The following is a 23,397-nucleotide window of genomic DNA, read 5'->3' as shown; positions in this document are numbered from 1 at the left end:
TCACTGGGTAATCCAGGATAATGTCTTCATCTCAAGACCCTTCCGTTAATTACATCAACAAAGACCATTTTTGCAAATAAGGTAACATTCACAGGTTCTGGGGATTAAGATGTGGACATATATTTATATTTTGAGGGACCACCATTCAACTCATACTACCTTAATTTAGACTAAGTCCCATCACCCATTCTCATTTCAGTCTCAAGTCCAATAATTAGTACTTACTGAAACTTGGGCAATCCTCTCTCACCTCCCACCCCACTCAGTTCTTCATTTATAAAATGAAAATTATGGGCATATGTTAAGAATTAAACAAGTGACAAATAAATCCAGCACAGTTGCTGGATGACAGACGGCACTCCTTTCCCTTAATATTCAACCTCACACTTACAACAATTGTATGGGTTAAATACTAGCCCCAATTTTTATATTAAAGACATTGAATGCTTGGAGAAGTAACTTGGCCACACCAACTCATCTGGGTAGGAGTGGACCTGACTTTAAACCCCATAGCTCATTCTGCTACACAGCCTCCCTACCTCTCTACCTTCTTAACTGTTCCAGGCCAACTCCAAAAGTATTCCCTGGTGCTAGATATAAAATGTTTTCCTTTTCCTCTTTAATTTTTTGAAATTTAATCTTCTTTTCATTTTAATTCCAGTTAGTTAACATATAGTGTAGTATTAGTTTCAGGTGTACAATATAGTCTTTCACTGATGATTCACAGACCTGTACCCCTGAAGCAAATAATACATTATATGTTAATAAAAAAATACAGTCTTTCAATACTTCCATACATCACCTGGGTACTCATCACAACAATTGCACTCCTTTATCCCCAACATCTATTTCACCCATCCCCCTGCCCACCTCTCCTGTGTAACCATCAGTTTGTTCTCTGTAGTTAAGAGTCTGTTTCTTATGAATAAAAGACCTCAACTTGAGGCAGGACTCTCTCAAAATCCTAGAGGAGAACATAGGGAGTAACCTCTTCAACATCAGCCATACCAACTTCTTTCAAGACATGTCTCCAAAGGCAAAAGAAACAAAAGTGAAAATGAACTTTTGGGACTTCACCAAGATAAAAAGCTTCTGCACAGCAAAGGAAACAGACAACAAAACAAAGAGGCAACCCACGAACGGGAGAAGATATTCACAAATGACACTAAAGGCAAAGGGCTGATATCCAAGATCTATAAAGAACTCCTCAAACTCAACACACACAAAACAGAAAATCATGTCAAAAAAATGGGCAGAAGTCATGAACAGACACTTCTCCAAAGAAGACATACAAATGGCCAACAGACACATGAAAAAATGTTCATCATCACTAGCCATCAGGGAAATTCAAATCAAAACCACATTGAGATAACCATCTTACACCAGTTAGAATGGCCAAAATTAACAAGATACGAAGGAACAAGTGTTGGAGAGGATGTGGAGAAAGGAGAACCCTCTTACACTGTTGGTGGGAGTGCAAGCTGGTGCAGCCACTTTGGAAAACAGTGTGGAGATTCCTTAAGAAATTTAAAAATAGAGCTACCCTATGACCCTGCATTGCGTTATTGAGTATTTACCCCAAAGATACAGATGTAGTGAAAAGAAGGGCCATATGTACCTTTGTTCATAGCAGCAATGGCCACAATCACCAAACTGTTGAAAGAGTCAAGATGCCCTTCAACAGAAGAATGGATGAAGAAGATATGGCCCATATATACAATGGAATATTACACCTTTGAAAGGATGAAAACCCAACTTTTATTTCAACATGGACAGGACTGGAGATTATGCTGAGAGAAATAAGTCAAACAGAGAAAGTCAATTATCATATGGTTTCACTTACTTGTGAAGCATAAGGAATAACATGGAGGACATTAGGAGAAGGAAAGTAAAAGTGAAGTGGGGAAAATCAGATGGGGATATGAACCATGACAGACTGTGGACTCTGAGAAATAAACTGAGGGTTTGGAGGGGAGGGGATGGGGGATGGGTGAGCCTGGTGGTGTGTATTAAGAAGGGCATGTATTGCATGGAGCACTGGGTGTGGTGCATAACAATGAATCTTGGAACACTGAAAAAATTAAATTAAATTTTTAAAAAAGAGTCTGTTTCTCATTTTGTCTCTCTCTCTCTTTTCCCTGTGCTAGTTTGTTTTGCTTCTTAAATGCTATGTCTGAGTAAAATCATATGGTATTTGTCATTCTCTGACTTACTTCACTTAGCTTAATACTCTCTAGTTTCACCCATGTCTCCACAAACAGCAAGACTTCATCCTTTTTTATGGCTGAATAATATTCCATTATATAGATAAATACAACATCCTCTTTATCCATTCATCAATCAATGGACACTTGGGCTGCTTTCATATCTTGGCCATTGTAAATAATGCTGCTGTAAACATAGAGGTGCATGTATCCCTTTGAATTAGTGGTTTTGTGGGTTTTGGATAAATACCCCGTAGTGCAATTACTGGATCATAGCATAGTTCTATTTTTAACTTTTCATCTATCCCTCTTGTAATTCATGGCATTGATTTCCACCTTGATTTCCCATAATACCAGAAATCTGTTAAACTAGAGTTCTCAAAGTCCTGAATATTTTTGGTTCTTGATCTGACATAGGTAACCCTTTGCCTGACATTTGGGGGAAAGGTAACTTATTACACCAAAAAAAAATAAATAAATAAATAAAAAAGATGTTTGTTCCCTAAGACCTCTTTATTGAAGATGACCTTCTATTGTGACTACAGAAGCTAGGGATCTTGGGGTGCCTGGGTGGCTCAGTGGGTTAAGCCGCTGCCTTCAGCTCAGGTCGTGATCTCAGGGTCCTGGGATCGAGTCCTGCATCGGGCTCTCTGCTCAGCAGGGAGCCTGCTTCCCTCTCTCTCCCTGCCTGCCTTTCTACTTGTGATCTCTCTCTGTCAAATAAATAAATTAAACCCTTAAAAAAAAGAATCTAGGGATCTTTTGTAGGTATACACTTGGGTCAACCCATGGCAATCCCATCCCTGAACTAAATCTGAAAGAATACTCATGTAAGTTATACAGATAGGAGTAATTCCAAATATTTACATTCTCAGAAAGTATACCCAAATTCCCTATAACTAATTATTTGATAGTTGGTCTGGCTTAGCCACTCTATCCTCTAAATTCTTGAAAAGTGATTTTCCCAGTCCCAGTAGATGGAGAAGTTATAGCTGAACATTATAACCATTATATGAGGTCAATGCCTCATAACACACCTAGGTAACAACTTAGACAAAACAAAGTTGAAGGGGTTTTGTGGCCCACAAAAAGGATATCTTCTTAGTGTGGACTATCATGAACTTGCCAGATGACTTCATTTAGCAACCAGGTGGAGCCATGTAGAATCAAGAATTTGGCAGAGCTTTCAAGTGAGACAGGGCACTCACAACCATCTCTTTGTAAGACTCTGAAGAACTAACTTCACCTACTAGAGAGGTCTTAGGACAAAGTCTTATTTGAAGATAAGTTTCATTCTTTCACAGTTTGTCAGTTTAGCCTTTTTCCATAACAGATTCAGATTTTCAGTTCTTCTCATGTTCAGTCCGGTTTCTATAATCATTTTTTGCAATGAATATAACTGTATGGTTTTACTATTTGCCACCAACCCTCAGTTGGTGACATTGTTTTCCTAAGATGACAATGCTGCTTATGAAATGACACCTGTATCAACTTCTATGATCATTTAATTCAAATAATACTCTGTTTTCCTCCCCTTCTGTATTTGAACACACTGTCGGACTAGTTCTGACCGATGAACGTAAGCAGAAATAACATGTGTCATTTCAAGGTTGAGGTGATGAAAGGCCCATTTTGATGTTCCTGTTTCTCTCTTCTGACACATAATGCAGATGGTACAGCTACAAGATGGAGAAGCATCCATCAGCCAAGATCCCTGAGTGACTTTGTGCACAATCTCTTGCACAAACCCCTCTGGACATGTAGTATAAGCAAGAAATAAACCTTTATTGTTTAAGCCCCCCAAATTAGGAAGTCATCCACAATGTATGACATTGCCCGTCATACATTGTGGATGACTAGTATGAATCAACATCCGTGTGTGTGTATGTGTGAGTGAGTGTGTGTGACCCATATGTGTTAGGGTTTTGCCAAGTTCTGATTAGTTGAGTTGGTTTCCATCCCAATTAGCATAAAGTCAGTCAATGATTCTAATTCATATGAGGGTAGGTTATAACCGAAATGATCTTGTGATGGAGTAATATTGAGAGCATTTATAATTTATGTAGCATATAATAGCTTTTATTTGTTCTAGATAAATCAATGATGGTATCTGTTTCAACTGATTCTGTAGACAAAATACCCCCAAAACACATTTCTCTCTGCTGAATCTGCTGAAAGTAAAAGTATATTTATGCTTACACTTATATTGAATAGTTTATGTAAACTACTCTTGTCTAGATGAATCAAGAACATGTTAGCAATTTCCTAAGTGGGTTGAAAAGTATTTGGAGTAGTTTATGGTATCTTCAAAATGATGTATGGCTTACTCTCATGGTACCATGTATTGTTTTAATGGAATCAGTTTCCAGATCCCCAACTTCCATAGACACTCAATCTTAACACTGGTTGGAGGACAGTGTGGGGCAGAGGCTGGAGGCTTCCTGCCACTTTCCCTTTCTCTTCTGATCTTTCACAGCCGTTCTTTTCCCATGCCACAGAAGAAAGGCACACTTTCTCTCTCTCTCTCTCTCTCTCTCTCACACACACACACACACACACACACACACACCATGCACACATCTTCCATGGTCCATTTCCCTGAGAGGTGAGTACCACCAGGTAACTAAAGGAGATATTTGAAATACTGGTGTCCAGAAAGCCTCCTTTAATTGGACATCATACCCCTGCAGCCATCCACCTTTGTAAGAGATATAGTGTCGGAGGCAGGCCCCTGGCCAGGGCAGCCTCCGCCATTAAAAGATGGCGCCTGGCTAGTTGCCAGGTTAGGATTGCCTCCTGAGACTGAGCAGAACGCCCAAAGAGGAAGTAAACAGCATTGGTTGCTAGCGAAGTTGTTCGTTTAGGTGCACAGCCTGATTCGCTCCCTCCTGTACCCTGCTCGCTGATTGGTCATGTAAGCGTATATAAGTGTGTAGACTTGCGGAAATCAAGAGAAAGAAGATGCATCTCAACTGGGGCGTCTTGTCGTCCTTGTGCGCCGAGGGCGATAAATGGCGCCGGCACCCGGGAACTAAATAAAGGAATCTTGCAAGGTAATCCGCAGGAAAGCGGGGAGTAAAGGTCCGCAGGTAAGCGGACATTCAAAAGTGGGAATTCGGCGGTAAAGCGGGGAGTAAAGGCCACGTTCAAAAGTGGGAATTCCGTGGTAAAGCGGGGAGTAAAAATAGAAAAACCTTGCAAGGGAGAAGTCCGCAGGTAAGCGGGGTAAAACCACGACAAAGGTGGTGGGAAACTTGTACAAGACCGCAACAAGAAGCTGGGCGGCCATAGAGCCGGGATATGAGCGGGGAAGGGACCACGATTAAAGTGGTGGGAATCTTGTACAAGTCCTTAATAAGAAGCGGGGCGGCCTTAGAGCCGGAATTTAGCGGCGAGTCTTTAACGTCCACGTCTGTTGTCTGTGTGTTCATAATGGGATCTGAAGTATCTAAAGTGTGGTTGGAAGGGTCTTTAGAAGACCTGCTGAAAGCCAATGGAACTCCACTAAAAGCAAAAACTGCTCGGGCCTTTTTGAATACAGTGGAAAAGGCGGCTCCATGGTTCCTAGATGAAGGCTTGCCAAACATACCTCAATGGGACCACTTAGGGGAGGATTTGAAGAAACAGGACAATAAAACGCCTTTGCCACTCGGGACCCTGGCAATATGGACCTTAGCCCGGGGATGCCTGGTGGGGCCTAAACCAAATGTGAATCAGCTCTACAAGAGGGAGCAGAGGCATTGGAGGAACTGAAAGAGGACCGGTCTTCTCGTGCCTCAGAGGGGGGGTAGTTCTAGTGAAGAGGAAGAAGAAATGTCAGGGGAGGAGTTAGACCGTAAAATGCACTCCAAGTTTGAACAGTTGAAACTGTCGATCGACTCCAGCGAAGCCTAGTGCCCCTCCGCCGTATAATCCTATGGTGTGCCAAGGAGCTTGTAGCTGCTGCACCACATGTGGTAGTGGCAGGGTTTCGAGCTGGGGAGATCATAACCTGGCCTCTGCCTTTCCGGTTTTAGAGGACCAAAACAACCAGCGGTATCATCAGCCTCTTGATTTTAAACTAGTTAAGCAATTAAAGGAAGCAGTCAGGCAGCCTCTACGGTATCTTTGTTGGAGACCATAGCGGGAATGAACTTAGTCCCTGAAGACTGGGATAACCTAGCCCACGCAACCTTGTCGGGAGGGCAATATCTAGTATGGAAAACAGCCTGGCAAGAATACTCACAGGACACTGCCCGCCGTAATGCAGCGGCTGGAAATCCTCAGTGGGACCTAGAAATGTTAATGGGAATAGGACCGTATATGGGAAAGCAGGCCCAAATACAATACGACCCTTCAGTGTATCTGCAAATAGCCGTGGCGGCCACTAAAGCATGGAAGACAATTCAAGGCAGTGGGGATTTATAGGGTCAGCTGTCCAAGGTAATACAAGGACCAAATGAAGCATATGCTGATTTTGTAGCGAGGCTGATGCAAACAGCTGGTTGAATATTTGGGAGGTAGAGAGAGCCATGCCATTGATAAAACAGCTGGCTTATGAGCAGGCTAATAATGGTGTAAAGAAGCCATCAGACCTTGGAAAAGCAAAGACTTGAGTACATATATTAAAGTTTGCAGGGATATCAACGACAGTGTTATTCAAGGGCAGGTTATGGCTGCAGCTATCACTCAAGGTTTACAAGGATTACAGGGAGCTCAACAATATAAACATAGGGGTACTCCTGGAGTTTGCTGTTACTGCAAGAAGCCAGGACACCTGTAGGAGCTATAGTTACCAAAGAATAGAGTTGGCCTTCCTATTTCAAAGCTCCTCTCCCCAAGAAACCAAGCTGCTCACAGTGATAAAAGCATTTCAAATGTTTCATCAGGAACCCTTCAACCTTTTATCAGATAGTAGATATGTGGTGCAAGCTGTCTCTATCATTGAAAATGTGGGTTCTATTAATGCCCGATCTACTATCTCTAAGGCATTACAAGAAATCCAAACATTAGTTTGGGACAGGAAGGCTCCATTTTATATTGGCCACATACAAGCTCATACAACCTTACCAGGACCCCTGACAAAAGGTAATCGGTTAGCAGACTCCTTAACCAGAGGAGAATTTGTCTTTGCCATTGAGGACCCGGTGCAACAGGCGAGACATTATCACAAGCTGTTCCATGTGAATGCTTTAACTCTTCGCCTCAACTTTAACATAACAAAAGCACAGGCACAGGACACAGTAGTCTCCTGCAGAAATTGCGTGACCTTACAACCTGCACCGTCCTTGGGGGTTAATCCTAAGGGTTTGTTACCTAATCACATATGGCATATGGATGTCACACATGTTTCAGAATTTGGAAAGTTAAGATATGTTCATAGCTCTGTAGATACCTGCTCTGGAATAATTTTCGCCTCAGTGCATACGGGGGAAAAATCCAGAGATGTTGTCGCCCATTGCCTACAGGCTTTCGCGGCATGGGGAAAGCCACGCCAATTAAAGACAGATAATGGTCCAGCCTACACCTCACAACCCTTTAAAGCCTTCCTACAAGAACTTGACATTCACTTGATACATGGAATACCCTATAACCCACAAGGACAGGGTGTTGTGGAGCATGCACATCTTACAATAAAATGCGCTTTATAAACAAAAAGAGGGAATAGGGGACACCTTCAGGTCCCCTAAAGATAGGCTCAACACCATTCTCTTTATTTTGAATTTTTTTACGTTGGACAAAACGGGTAAATCAGACATGCAAGTGATGCTGCTGCTTCCCCTAAGCCTTTAGTACTTTGTAAGGACATCCTCACAGGAAAGTGGAATGGACCAGATCCAGTGTTAGTATGGAGTAGGGGGTCTGTATGTGTTTTTCCACGGAAAAGGAGGCTCCAATTTGGATCCCAGAGCGGCTGGTGCGTGCAGCCTTGCCTCCAAACACCAGTCATGATGCTGAAGATGCTGATGATAACTCTGGGGATGCTACACCTCCTGTGGCAGACTGAAGCCAGAGAGCTGTGAGCAGTGGTTAAAGCATGGCCATATCCTTTACCAGTGACTAACTCTTCTCTCATATTCCTTCCTCTCCCTTTGATGCATGGCAGGTCTGTAACTTGCTAGGAGCATGTACTGATATCTCAGCAGTGTCCATGTTAAATGGTGGCAAATTCCTCAACTGTTCTTATAAACAAAATGACTCTAGTACCTTTGAGACAACAGTTAATGTGTCTTGTCCCAATAATATTACTTATCAGCCCACTCCCATATGCGTCTGGCCACCGTTCCTTTTCCTCGTAACAAATGCTAGCGAGCTGAATGATACGTTGAATTGCACTAAGAATTGCTATCTTTCCCAGTGCTGGAATGTTACGGCCTTCAAGCTGGCTGTGATTGTGCGTATCCCTACTCATGTTCCTATCCCAGTTTCCATTCCAGAGGACAAGTTACTGGTGGTGCGATCCAGAAAGAAGAGAGATTTTGGTATCACAGCCTCCGTTGTGACAGCATTGGCTATATCTACAGCAGCTGCCACGGCAGCAGCAGTCTTGCTTGCTGCAACTATACCCACTGCGGAAGCTGTGAACACCCTTGCAGAAGGAACGGCGGCTGCCCTTCAAACACAGACTCAGATCAATGCACATCTGCAAGCAGTAATCCTAATAGTTAACCAGAGAGTGGATTTGGTTCAAGAACAAGTGGACATATGGGGGGCCCTATTGGGACTGGGATGTATAGTACCCTTCCCGGCAATTTGTGTAACTCCCATAGCCTATACTAATATGAGTGACTTACAGAATATCTCCCGACAGCTCTCCCAATACTTGCGGGGGAATTAGTCCACAGAATTCCAAAACTATACTCAGCACCTGGTACTAGGAATAACAAGGATAAATAACACCAGAGTTGAGCTTGCAACCCTCCCAGAGATAATCAAAACATTGCAAGATGTGTTAACCTTTATGAAACAATGGGCTAGCGTAATTAGTCTGATGACAATCCTCGTAGTGGGCTTGATTCTGCTAGTAAGGAAACTGCAAATTTGGAGGCAACAGCAACATAGGCAACAGCAAGCCATGGTGCAGGCCTTGTTAGCCATCGAGGCTGGAACATCCCCCCAAGTGTGGCTAAGTATGCTGGATCGGTAGTCAAGGGCGGGTAAGATTGGTGGGGGAAATATACCAACCTAAGACAGGACGCAGATCATTGATACCTGCCGTCTGATAACGGGTAAGGATATTCCCTGCCACTGACAACCTAAGACAGGCACGATCCCTGCCATAAAAGAAAAAAGGGGGAGATGTCGGAGGCAGGCCCCTGGCCAGGGCAGCCTCCACCATTAAAAGATGGCGCCTGGCTAGTTGCCAGGTTAGGATTGCCTCGTGAGACTAAGCTGAACGCCCAAAGAGGAAGTAAACAGCACTGGTTGCTAGCGAAGTTGTTCATTTAGGTGCACAGCCTGATTCGCTCCCTCCTGTACCCTGCTCGCTGATTGTTCATGTAAGCGTATATAAGTGTGTAGACTTGCGGAAATAAAGAGAAAGAAGATGCATCTGAACTGGGGCATCTTGTCCTTGTGCGCCGAGGGCGATAATATATTTGGGATAATATTTAATTTTCATATTAACCATTACTTTATTCATCATTATTTCATTGGTTAAAAGCCAAAATTTATTAAAAAAAAAACAAACTTAGACAACTAAACACCAGAAAAACTAAATAATCCAATTAAAAATAGGCAGAGGACCCAAATAGATATTTTTCCAGAGAAGACACATAGATGCCTGACAGACACATGAAAAGATGCCCAACATCACTAATCATCAGAGAGGTGCAAATTAAAGCCACAATAAGATATCACTTTACATGCATCAGAATGGCTAAAATAAAAAACCACAACAAATAAGTGTTGGTGAGTATGTGGAAAAAAAGGACCCCTCTTGTATTGTCAGTAGGGATGCAAACTGATACAGCCACTGTGGAGGCTTTTGATGGTTCCTCAAAAAATTAAAACTAGAATTACCATATGATCCAGTAATTCCACTACTGGGTATTTACCCAAAGAAAACAAAAGCTCTAGTTCGAAAAGATATATGCCCCCCTGTTTATTGCAGCAGTATTTACAGTAGGCAAGAAATGGAAGCCAGCCAAGTGTCCATCTGTAGATGAATGGATAAAGATGTGGTGTGTATATATATATCTATATATATATATGATGGAATATTACTCAGCTGTTGGAAGAATGAAATCTTGCCATTTGCAACAATGTGGATGGAGCTAGAGGATATAATACTAAGTGTAGTGAGTCAGTCAGAGAAAGAAAAACACCATATTGTTTCACTCATATGTGGAATTTAAGAAACAAAACAAATGAACAAACAAAGGAAAAAAGAGACAAATAAAAAAACAGACTCTTAAATATAGAAAACCAACTGGTAGTTGCCAGAGAGGAGGTAGGTGGGGGCATGGGTGGAATAAACAGAAGAAATAAAGAGTACACTTACCTTGATGAGCCCTGAGAAATGTATAGAATTGCTGAATATCATGCCCCTGAAACTAATGTAACACTGTATGTTAATTACACTTGAAATTTTTAAAAAAGCTCATAATGTACTTACATTGTTTTGCTCAGTTGTGTATTAATATTTGTGATGATAATTCAACCCAGAAGAAACTGGTAGCACCAAGACTTATAGTCACTGGAAATTTTTTAAAATTTAAATTTAAATGTATATACCTCTTTTTGCTGCAGAGTACTATGATTGTGTCATCAATGAAAGACTTCTCAGCATAAAAAATATATTGCATCAAGGTAAACTTTTATGCAGGAAATGGAATGGAAATAGGTTTCTAAAGTGAAAAAGAGATGATGCAAAATCTTTGTTTAAAAAAAGATCTTTTATATAATATTTTTGAGTGGATAATAGAAAGTTTCAAATAGCAATGGTGTTTATATTCCATTGGAAACTTTTTAAAGAGGGATGTAGCAATTTTATTTTATTTTAAACTGTCAAGATCTACAAAGCACCAGAAATTGCATCATTTACAACCATTTAAACTTATCATGAAAATTTTTGGATTTGAACTTGAAAATGTGTAATGAGGCACATACTTTTTCAAAATACTTTCTGAGGGATATGCAAACAAAACAGTGTAGAGACTCCTCGTTCAGTACAGGCTGAGACCCTGGGAGGCCGAAGCGGGCAGCCAGTTGAAGGGTTGGCCTGGCCTCTGAGCATTGGCACACACAGCTCTCGGGAGGGAGAGGCAGGCTAGCAACACCAGGCTCTCATGTGTAAGCACATGTTTGTGAAACAAATTAGCATCTCTGATTTCTCATTCTCACTCCATCCTCTATCCCCAACATGATCTCAAGCAATTTGCCTCCTCTCTCAAGGTTTTTAATCTTGAGATGCTTAGAGAAAGAAATGCTAAGTGTCGTGTGGTCATGTCTTTGGTTATCCCAGAGAGTACGGAGAACATCCCAAATACCCTCAAGGAGTCTTCCTGACCCCAGATTATTTGTATTTATTCCATGACAGAATTGTTCAGTTTTCAAGTGTGTTTTTAATCCATAAAGACCCCACAGAATAGACCCTGGAAATTCACTCCCTGTTCTACCCTTTCCACAACTTGAGATTGGATTTTCTCAGGCTCAGAAGAAATTCTCTCTGTTCTGGCCTGCAGTCAGGATTTATTGAACACATCTGAATCTGCCATGTTTTCATATACAGCCTAGGAGCCAAGAGGGTTAGGTATTAGAATGAACTCTGGGTTAGAAACTTTTATCTATTCCTACCTGGTTGTTTAACTTCCACCAAGTTTCTTATGTTCTTTGAGTATCAGTTCCCTCAACCACAACCTGGGAAACCCGTAAGGAGAGGAGTTTCAGTATAAAACAAAACATTAATATGAAAATGGGTGGTAAGTAAAAGTAGAAAAATAATGGGGTATTTATTACTAGGAAAGTTGATTTATTTTATTTATTCATTTATTTTAAACAGGCTCCATGCCCAGTGTGGAGCCCAGCACAGGACTTGAACTTGAGACCCAAAGATTAAGACCTGAGCTGAGATCAAGTGTCAGACACTCAACTGACTGAGCCATCCAGTGCCCCAGGAAGGTGGAATTTTAAATCATTTTTTACAATTTCTAGTGACACCAAGTAATCAATTCTGGTGCAATCTAAGTATCATTGAGCACAATTCCAGTTCTTTCTTTTTGTCTTTTAACCCTTTTATGGAAAAAGGAAACGGTTGGCCATTACCTCTTATGTAAGATCTTGTTCATTATCTATTTGAACAGAAGATATTTGAAACCAATTCTTCAGCACCAGAAGTCAAGAGTATTCAATATCTCCACACTACCCAGCCTACACTTAGACTTTGATAACCAAATTCTGCCAAATTTTTCATGAAAGGCAAATTCAGTTTCAACAGTTTTATCCCAATAACCATTTTCTGCTTGAAAATTTCCCCTAAGACTCTGACGGCCAATCCTGTAAGGGGAATAGTTAGATTAACTACGTTATTTGCTGTCAAGTTTATGCATTTAGCTAAGGTCCCATCAAGATGGAGTTTGCACAGATGGCAGAGCAAGCTCCATTTCCTGGGACTGACCAGGGTTACATAAGTTTGGTAAGCATGGACTTCAAACACAAAGAACTCATTTGAGCAATAGTCAATAGTTCTGTTTTCATAGTCTAGTTTTTCAAATACCCAAATTATAAATGTTGGAAAAAAATAAAAAGATGGAGTTTAAGTGTCCAACCTCAAGAACAAAATAAAACAAAAACTGCTGGTTAGCCCTCTCCTTGCTGAAGTCATGTGGTGAGACTCCACTGTATAGGAAAGCAGCATATGGGTGGCAAAAAGTTAAATGAAGAGGGGATGGCTTGAAAGAGAAATCTGGTGCTATCATACTTTCAACAAAGTGACCAAGTAGACAAATTGGTCTCTGCCATTCTCCATCTCTGGGCATAAATCCTGCCATTTCACCATTCCTCATCTCCAGAAGCACTCTCTTAACCACATGGACATCAACACCTACATGATATTCTATGGAAATTCAAGGTCTGTACTCCTCCATACAGACACAGGGATCACAGGGATGTCCCCTGCTGCTTACAGGGCCTCATAGTCCAGAGTCATCCCCTATACTTTCTCTCCCACATCCAAGCTGCCATCCCCCATCTTTGGCATCTGTCTGGCATCTGTCTAGCATCCTTTGCATCCTGTAAGACTCAGCTCAAGAGTGAAGTCCTGAAGCCTCCCCAGACCTGTTCAGCTGGATGAGACTCCTCTTCCTTTGCCCCCCACAAAACCTTGCAGTTATCTCTATCAGAGCACCAGTTATATTGTTAATTATTATTTGTTTATTTGAATTATTTATTTACCTCCTGTATCTTTGACTAGACTTTGAGTAAGAGCAAGGGCAAGAACCATGTCTTACTTGCCTTTAAATTTCCATTCCGAAGAATGGTGTTTGGTTCATAGTGTTTAAGAAACATTTGATGAATGTAAGAATGATTGTTCTATCAATCTCTGGATGCAGGAGGGAGTTCATCCAAAGGAATATATTGCTAATGGTGCAATTCCAGGCATGATGCAGGCTGGTAGAGGAGATATTTTAGGACCAGGAGACCTGCCCTACTTCCCTCAATCATTTCACAAAAGTATCTACATGAAAGGCTGGCCTTGAGCTGGTAGCTAATGTTCCCGACAAAGCTCCCTGGTAGGTTACCCACAGAGATTAGTTTAAAGAGAAATTGCTTCACTTGTCCTCTCATCATTGTTTAATGGGCTACCTAGCTAAAAAGACCCTCTTCTAGGGATCTGGGACTCTTATTTTTCTAGCAGAAGGCCCCTGTTACATGCAAGGGGCTAACTATTGACCCCAAAGACCATCACTCGCAGCATCTGTCTTTTGCAATTTCCTACCTATAAAAGCTGTGTTTACTTATGTAACATTTGCAATCCCTGCATTTGCCAGTGTCCCATCTGTAACACCTGGGCTTATCCATTTCCTTTTCCCAGCATCTGTCTTTTACCAGCACATACTGACAAAATTCATGTTTAGGGATTTCACCTCTGAAAATGTTTGGGCCCAGGACAGTCAGGGAGTTGCTGTGATGTTGGATTGTATCTCCAGGATGTGACTTAAATGAGAGAAAAATCAGACCAAGCAATAAAAAGGGAGAATATCATGCAAGTCAGATCTGTTCCTACAGCAACTGGAAAGAAAATGGACACAAAAACATATTAGCAGTCATCACATGTCAAAGCTGCCTGACAAACCACCAGCACGCTGTAAAGCATGGGTCCAGTTAGCTCCAGGAATCGTACCTCAACAATTCTCTTCTTTTTTCTTTCTTCTTCTTCTTTTTCTTTCTTTATTTTTTTTTTAAATAAGTAAGCTCTAGGCCCATTGTGGAGCTCAAGCTCACAACGCCAAGATCTAGAGTCACATGCTCTACCGACTAAGGCAGCCAGGTGTCCCAAGAATTCTCTTATGTTTCTTTGGCTTATCAAAACCCTCCTAACATCCATTGTTTATTTTTAAACCTGGACTTTGTATCTTAAGTGGTCAAGTACATCAAAATAACACAGATAAGAAAGAAGTATCTGAGATGCGGCACTAAGAACATAACGCCTGTGAACAATAATGAGGACTTACCAGTCTGAGAAGGCTTAAGGGTCATCCTTTCAGTAAGGGTCAGTCTGTTATGTAGTTAAGTGGTGGCCCACAAGGGTCAAATGAGTGATTAAGAAAGTCACCCTGTCCCCCAGATACCTATAGTCTCCATCAGAGTGCAACAGTGACTCAATTTCTATGAACAGAAATATAATTTTTAGGTTGAATGGTGATTTGTTAAATATCCCATTTAATTTTAATTTTTTTTTTTTTGAGAGAGAGCCCATGCCCACATGCATGGAGTGGAGGGCAGAGGGAGAGGGAGAGAGAAAAAATCTTAAGCAGGGCCAGCACGGAGCCTAGCACAGAGCCCGAGATCATGACCAGAGTGGTAATCAAGTCTGTCACTTAATTGACTGAGTCACCCAGGCACCCCAAGTATCCCATTTTAGAGTACTGTATCCCAATTAAAAAGAACTCTTCCAGGGGCCTGAGTGGCTCAGTTAATTAAGTGATGGACTCTTGATTTTGGCTCAGATCATGATCTCAGGGTCTAGGGATCGAGCCCCATGTTAGGCTCTTCACTCTGAGGAGAGTCTAATTGTATTCTCTCTCTCCCTCACCCTTTATCTCTCCCCTCTAAAATAAATAAATAAATCTTAAAAAAAAAAAAAAGAACTCTTCAAGTTTTGAAGTAGCTAATTATTTAATATGAAGTATTTTCTCATGTCTCTTTTGTTCTTTATGTAAGGGACCTGGGTCATACTGAGTGTATAGTCCTTGTTATTATTTGTCTCTCTGTCTGGTTTTTTTATGGGGGGAGGTGGAGGGGTCTGAGAAGGAGGGGATGAGAGTGGAAGGGAATCAAGGGAGAAGGAGGCTTGAATGAGAAAAAAGACTATCAAAAAGTAGACTGGCGGACCCAAAGGAGAACTGCATCACAGTTTTGCTTGGGATCAATGCACTGAGAATCCATTGGAAGGACCTTATTTTCCAGTGCTCCTCAAATTTTACTATACATAAGAACCAGCTGGGGATCTTGTTAAAAAACAGCCTGATTACATACCTCTGGGGTGGAGCCCGAGAGCTTGCATTTCTCTTACAAGCTCCTGGAAGCTGATGCTGCCAGTCCCCGAGCCTGGAGAAATGGAAGGCTACACAGAAAGCTCAGGTATTTTCAAAACTTTGTGCTGTTCATCAGGTAAAGAACGGTTAGCATCTTGAGCTAATTTAAAATTTTCCCTGATCTTTCTGTACAACAGTAAGAACTAGTTCTTCAATACACTCCCACGTAATCTGCACACACGCTGCGTCTCAGGAGACTCAGATCCAGGTAGGACCATGCTGACCTTTATCTCCCCTTCAGAGGCCCAAGGCAATTTTTTGTGTGCAATTTTTTAACTTTTCTTGTTGTTATTTTGTTTTTCTTTTACTTTGTTTTGTTTTTTGTTTTTAGAGCAGTTTTAGGTTTACTATAAATTTGAGGGGAAGGAACAGAGATATTTTTTTCCTCATATACCAACCCCCTCACCCATGCACTCTTACCACTATTATCAACATTCTTCACCAGAGTGGTATATTTTTTTACCAAGGATGAACCTATATTGACACAGCATAATTACCCCAACTCCTTAGTTTACCTAGGAGGTCATTCTCGGTATTATACATTCACTGGGTTTGGACAAATGTATAATGACTATATCCATCATTATAATATCATAAGAGTATTTCCACAGTCCTAAAAATCCTCTTTGTTCACCTGTTCATCTCTTCCCCACTCCAACCACTGATCTTTTTATTGCCTCTATCGTTCTGCCCTTTTCAGATGTTACATAGTTGGAATCATACAGTGTGCAGCCATCTAAGTACCCTACAACTTTGAACAAACAATTTCAAGACTGAGTTGGGTCTCTGATACACTTTAACTCCCAGCTAAAGCTGAAATGCTAATACAAGAATGGCTGTCAGCAGACAGTGAGTCCAGGGCTGTGTTTATAAAAGCAAGAGAAAGTCTACAATCTCACATTTACATTTACAGAAGATTAAGATTCCTCGCATGCCTACCCAACAACGAATTCTTTATTTCTGTATCCTTTCAAAGACCTTGAGGAGGTAAGAGTATACTGGTGAACGCTGGTTAATCTGCCTCATGATGTGATCCACTCATTGGCTAAAGACACATTCACTCCTATGGACCGACAGTCCCCAACTTGAGATGGTCAACTTCAGATTTTTTTTTTTTTTTTACTTAAGAAGATGCAAAAGTGATATGCATTCAGTAGAAACTGTAATTTGATTTTGGATTTTGAATTTTGAATTTTGGATCTTTTCATGGGCTAGCAGTATGCAGTATGATCCTCTCTCTCGTGATGTGACGCAGCAACGGTGAGCCTCAGCTCCCAGTCAATCTCATGATCACAGGGTCAACCACTGATACACTTACAAATATTCTCTACCCTTACAACCATCCTGGTTTTCACGTTCAGTGCCATTTTCAGTACATTACAGGAGATATTCAACACCTTATTAGAAGGTAGGCTTTGTATGAGATAACTTCGCCTAACTGTAGGCTAATGTAAGTGTTCTGAGAATGTTTAAGGTAGGCTAAGTCAAGCTATCGTGTTTGGGAGGTTAGGTGTATTAAATGCATTTGATTTATCAGGACACGGTCTCATCATAATTTAAGAAAGATCTGCATAGATGAGACCGGAAACTTAGCAAGCTTGGCTAGTAGAACTTTACCTGGGATAAATTGCACCTGACAACTCTTCCCTAAAGTGAGCTAACTACTACCAGCCTTAAGCAAGCTGTCCTTTGGACATGCATACCAAAGATAGAAGACAGGAACATTCTGAAAAAAAAAAAAAAAAGGAGGGGGGGTGAAATAAGTAAACTTTGTCTTCAGCATCCTCTTGCTTTCTGTGTGGGAGCCTTTGTCTTTGTTCTTGGCAAACCTCCATCCTCAGACATCCTGAATCCTCCCATACTAACCGCCGCCTCTCTGCGTCAGACAGTGAGTCTGCGACAGCTCCTTCCTCAGGTCTGTAAAGAGTTACATGATAATGGCTTAAGGTATCATCCTTCCTAGAGCACTGACTTTTTAAAGATAGGAAAGTGTGGGCAAGGTGAATTTTTAACCTATTGTACAACAGCCCTCCTCTGGGTGTTCCCTTGTTCAGCTGGCAGGGGCCAGAGGCTGGTGCAGTGCCCACAGAATGTGACTCTGGATGACTGGAGTGCTTACCCTGCAGTGACCCTCAACGGTCCAACTTTGAGTGGTGGCAGCCCCTCCATTGTCCGTTCATTCCTAGAGTCTCACTCTACGTCGCTAATGGAAAGGCGGCTTTCTGGACTTGGTCTGTGCGGCATCATTTCAAATTTCAGCTACAAGCTTTTCATGCAAAAAAAGCATTATTTTTTCCACAGAGTACTAAATCACATGGGATACCTGTGCAGCACTTTTAGTTTGAGATGTCACAGCTTTTAGAGACAGAAGACTCCTTGGGAATCAGCCTTACCTCAACACTCATATTTAGGAATAAAAAATAAATAAACCCCAAAGAAGGGTGTTAAAATAGAATGGATGATTCCCAAGGCTGCAAAATTAGGACCAGAATCCTCCCCTCCCCTAAAGTAGAAGATCCACAGCATCTACCCTCAAGGAACAAGACTTAAATCACAACCAAAGAGATTTAGATGCAGCACAAAGAAGAACTCGCTGGTAATGGAGATGATTAAATACTAGAACAGACAGCCACAGGGAATTGTGAAATCGTCCTCCCCAGAGATCTTTTAAAATAGGACAGTTAACCATCTGTCTGAGATGGTTTAAGTACAGTCCTGCCTTGGAGGTAGGAAAATAATGAGATGATCCTCTCACCTGTCACATTTTGGGGTTCTGTAGTCACACCTGGATATAGAGGCACACATCATGGGGATCCCAGGTTGAATCTGGACTGTGCCCCCCACTGGGATTCAGATGTGTCCAAGTTTTTGAGAAGGTAGAAGGTCCACAGTGCTCTGTCTGCATGAGGTGGGAAAGTGTCTGCATGGAAGAGATTTGTGCTGGGGTTTCTGGGTGAAAATAAGGGAGTTGGGAGAAATAGAGATGTCAATTTCCAATTTCTCCCCCTCTTCCGCTCCGACCCCCTATAACACCACCCTGCCCACTCCCCACCATCTGAGTCTAATGAGCTGCAGCTGATGCCAGCAGAACCAAGAGACTTCAAGAAACACAGGGACACAAGCAGCCGTGATTTTTTTCCCAGTGACAAAGCATAAGAAAGAATGGCCCCCTCATTTCAGTGGAAAAATTCAGAACGGTTCGGACCTAGTGAAAATTTCAGGGCAAACGGCCCCTTTGCAGGACTTTAACGTGTAGGTTTTGGAGCTGCAGGGGACATTGTCTTGGAACAGACCTGAGCATCATCTCCAGCCTATCACCAGCACCAGTCAAGGCCAGGGGAGACCCAACCCTGCAGGGGCGCAGAGATCCAGCTCGACCAGCAGGGGGCGCCCGCACCTGAAGTGCACCACTGGGGTTGGTGTTCTGATCCAGGCCACAGTTTTCTCAAGCCTCCAAGGCTTTCACATGTGCTGTTTTCTCTGCCTAGACTTCTTTCTCTTCTTCACCCTTTCCCCTTGCTAGCTCCTGAGTTGTTTCCACTTAGCGGCGTTTGATATCCCTCAGCATCTTGTAATTCTCTAATTATTCTTACATGTAGATTTAAAATCACCTGTTCACGCATCTCTCTGACTTTTCTGGTCTGTAGACTCCTTGAGGAGAGGGACTCCATGTTATTCACCACCATTATCTATCTAGCGTCTGGCACATAGTAGGCACTCAGAAAAATATTTATTGAGTAAGTGAATGAATGAATGAGAAACTATAAGCTTTAATAACACAATTAGTGTTATTAAATGACACAATTAGTCCTTGAATTATTTCTAAGTAAATGGCTATTGGTCCAGCATACTACACTGACCTTATTTTAGCTTGTACGTTTGGGGGTTTACTTTACACAGGCTAATATAATAAGAAGGATCATTAGGAGTCATCTGGAGACTCCTTCTTATAATATTCAATAACCCTTATGGTACCCTCAACATCAGCCCCTCAGCCTGAAGACCTCTCAGCAACCAGAAACTCAGGTGCAGCTGGGCTATCCATTTCACCTCTGACTCTGAGAAAGTTCTTCCAAATGTTGAGTTGACTCTCTCTTCCTCTGGTGTCTTTCGTGGAGCCCTGGCATCACGCAGATACTGTCTTCCAAGTACCAGGGAGCAATGAAAGATGGGACCTGGCCTGTGGAGCTGGAAGGACTCAGACGTGAATCTTAGCTGTGCCACTTACTTAGTGTGGGAGTCTGGGTAAGTCGTTGAACCTCTCCAGTTTTCTCATCGATACCCAACTGGACTGTCACAAGGACTAAGACTAACACATTCCAAAGGTCTGAGACAGAGCAGATTTTCCAAATGTGATTCTATTATTATTAATAAGCATTAGAATATATATCCTTAATATGGAGTGATAATATATATAATATATTAAATAATATATACAGTCTTCCTCCCTCCTCCATCAATCTTTTGTTCTCTAAGCCAAAACAGAAGCTACTTTCACGTCCTCTGCCATCCTCATCACTTACTCTATCAGTGTTCCTCTCAAACAGGCTACAGACTTGAGCTATCACCCAGAACAGTAACAAGGGCAGCACAAACCATCACCACCTTCATGTTGGACATTATACTTTTATTCATGGCACTTATGGTTCCTTCAGCTTCTTTGGCAACCTCATCTTCCATAGTTCCTGGGCATTTTAGCCATGTCACTCTCCAATCTGTGGCAAGATGACTACTGGAGATTTGACTGTGGGGGCGAGGGCTGTGAGACAATGTGGGGTGGGGACCTATAATTTTGTTGTTGCTTTCCCCATCTGTTTTAGCATGAGATTGCTAGAAAAGGTTTACCCTTAGAAATAGGGCATGAGTAACACTTGAGGCCCTGGAGATAATGCCCCTGATCCCTCAAGGACAGTAAGACTCCTGGAGACAGTTAGCGTAATGGTGCCAATAAAGCTCTATTTTCCAGGGAAGATGGTATAGTCAGGCTTTTGTATTTTTTAAGGAATAAAGTAGCCTATATTTGGAAGGGAAAGGGAATCCATGTTCTGGGTTCCAGAGGTATCAGGGGCCTGAGCCCCACGCAGAATTCCAGGACAGATGTGCAGCCCAGACAGCATCTGCTTGTGCGAGTGTGCGCGATGGGGCCCCTGTGTCAGGAGCCAGAAGGAGGAGTCAGCTGGACACAAGGACGAGGCTCCACTGGTGGGTGGGGCTGCCCACCTGTGCCCCAGGATTTCTCATAAGTCAAAGACTGGGTGGGATCCCATGCACCCCCTCTCTAGAGGCAGCCTGGACCAGCGGGACACACTCAGAGAAGGCTTAGCAACACCACTGTGCCAACCTCGGTGCCATAGGTCTGGCTTGGCATTTTCTTCCACTACACCCACCTTCAGTTTAAAACCATTTTGATCAGACTGGCCAACCCTTCATTTGTCATAAGACCTCTCCCCCAGAAGTAAACACTGTCGGCAGGGGCAGGGGGAGGTGTTTTATCGGGAGGGAGATTCTCTCCCTTTCCTGATTTGTGTTATTATTTCCAGCACAAGGACTTCAGCTATTGTTAAATCAGAACCTAGTTCTATAAATACTTCTGATTTGAAAAGCCACATTCACTTTCACTACTTCAAAATCCAAGCCCGAGATGGCAGCAACATCTCGTGGATATAGAACACGCAGAAAACATGGTAATTGTTAGCACCACCTCCTCATGCTCTGAGCTGCCTGTCCATAATTCAGAGGACAAGACAAGGTCACTAATAAACATCACTGAACTGTGTCTCCTTTCACAGCTCCTGCATAAAAATATTGCAGCCCCAATGAACACCAAAACAAATGTAATGGATTGGTTTAATTCACATCTGAACACCCACAAACACAGCTGCCTAATCACCTTACTGTTTCCAGCAGGTTTGCATGCTTGTCAATTATTCTGAAACATCAATTGTCCTAACTTTGACTTCATTTAAAGATGCACTTGGTAGGTTTAGTAGGTAAAGGAAGCAAAACCAAGATGCTAAGTCATTTGAAAAAAAAAATCATTTTCAAGAGCATCAGAGTCCATTCTCAATGTGTGCTGCCAATAAGCACAAACTTGAGCCTTCTCCTGTCCCAGGGGAGGCCCAAGATGTGGAAGGTGACAGGCTGATGTTTGTGTTAGGGACTGTCTGTGACACTGACGCTAGTGGGAGTTGTTATGATGCAGACACCAGACGAAATCTGACTCTAGGAAAGCACCCACACAGAGAGGGATGGGTGATTGGGATGGCAGGAATTTCCCCCCAGTGATGCCCAAAGCATGCCCTCCAACTCCAACTACCAGGACTCCATCACACAGTGCTCCTCACTGGGGGGGTCCAGATGGGAGTTAGGGGTTATAGCTTCTTATCCCACAAAACACACGCACATACACAGAGAGAGAAACTATTTGCTCCAGGATAAAGAAATAGCAAACAAACAGGACAATTACATATTCATGGTGAGACTAAACACAAGGGCCTTTTCTCCTCTGAGCCTGCCATTGTTCACTCTCAGGGCCTTTCAGGAAGGGATGAGTAGGACTTGAGCTCTTCAAGGGAATTTTTAAAAAGAAGATCAGAAGAAAAGAAAACCACTGAGCCATCTATATTCCAAACGGTACCAAAAATTTTTTAGCCATGTAAGAAAATCTAAGGAGATATTAAAGCTTGTTTACCACAGAGACAGAATTAACTTCCACATACTCTGGAACCTTCAGAATGTAGGAGAGAAAAGGGACTTCCTTATGGCTCTATCAGCCAAGCTTCTGACTCTTGATTTCAGTTCAGGTCATGATCTCAGGGTTGTGGGATGGAGCCCCGTATTGGGCTCCCAGCTCAGCAGGGAGGTGGAGGGCCCACTTGAGGATTCTCTTCCTCCCCCTCACTCCTCCCCGCCCCTAAAATAAATACATCTTTAAAAAGAAAAGATATAGGGGGGATGAGAGGGGGACACTTTGTCTTTGGTAGGGAAATTGACACTAGGACAAAAGAGAAACCACCAAGAGGTAAAATTTATGTCCAACAATAAAGTTTTATGAAAACAAATCATTCTATAAAGATAGTAATACTTACTTAGCACCTCTATGGGACATGCTCCTTTAAACCTTTTATGTACAACAACTCAGAGAATCCTCACCACCACCCCGCAGGGCCTGGACAGCTTCCAGCCCCAGGTTGTAGGTGAGGAAACTGCGTAGGAAGTGACAGCTGGGATCACGAGCGAGGTAACTTCAGGCTAGAGGGCACACTCTTCCTGGTTGTGCTGCCTCCAATGCTGAGCTGAGACTGCAGTAAAGCCTGGCGTCCTGCTGATTCTGTCCAGAAAGGGAAACCAGAGCCATGCCTGGGTTGGTCAAGACCGCCCTGGCCAGACCACTAGGGTTTGGGCTCTCAACTGTGCCTGCCTACTGGGAGAACATAAGCAGCTTGTGCCTGGAACCC

The sequence above is a fragment of the Mustela nigripes genome, chromosome 6 (assembly GCF_022355385.1).
Source record: "Mustela nigripes isolate SB6536 chromosome 6, MUSNIG.SB6536, whole genome shotgun sequence".
Lineage (NCBI taxonomy): Eukaryota > Metazoa > Chordata > Mammalia > Carnivora > Mustelidae > Mustela > Mustela nigripes.
The sequence above is the reverse complement of the archived record's forward strand: the minus strand, read 5'-3'. Positions refer to the sequence as shown.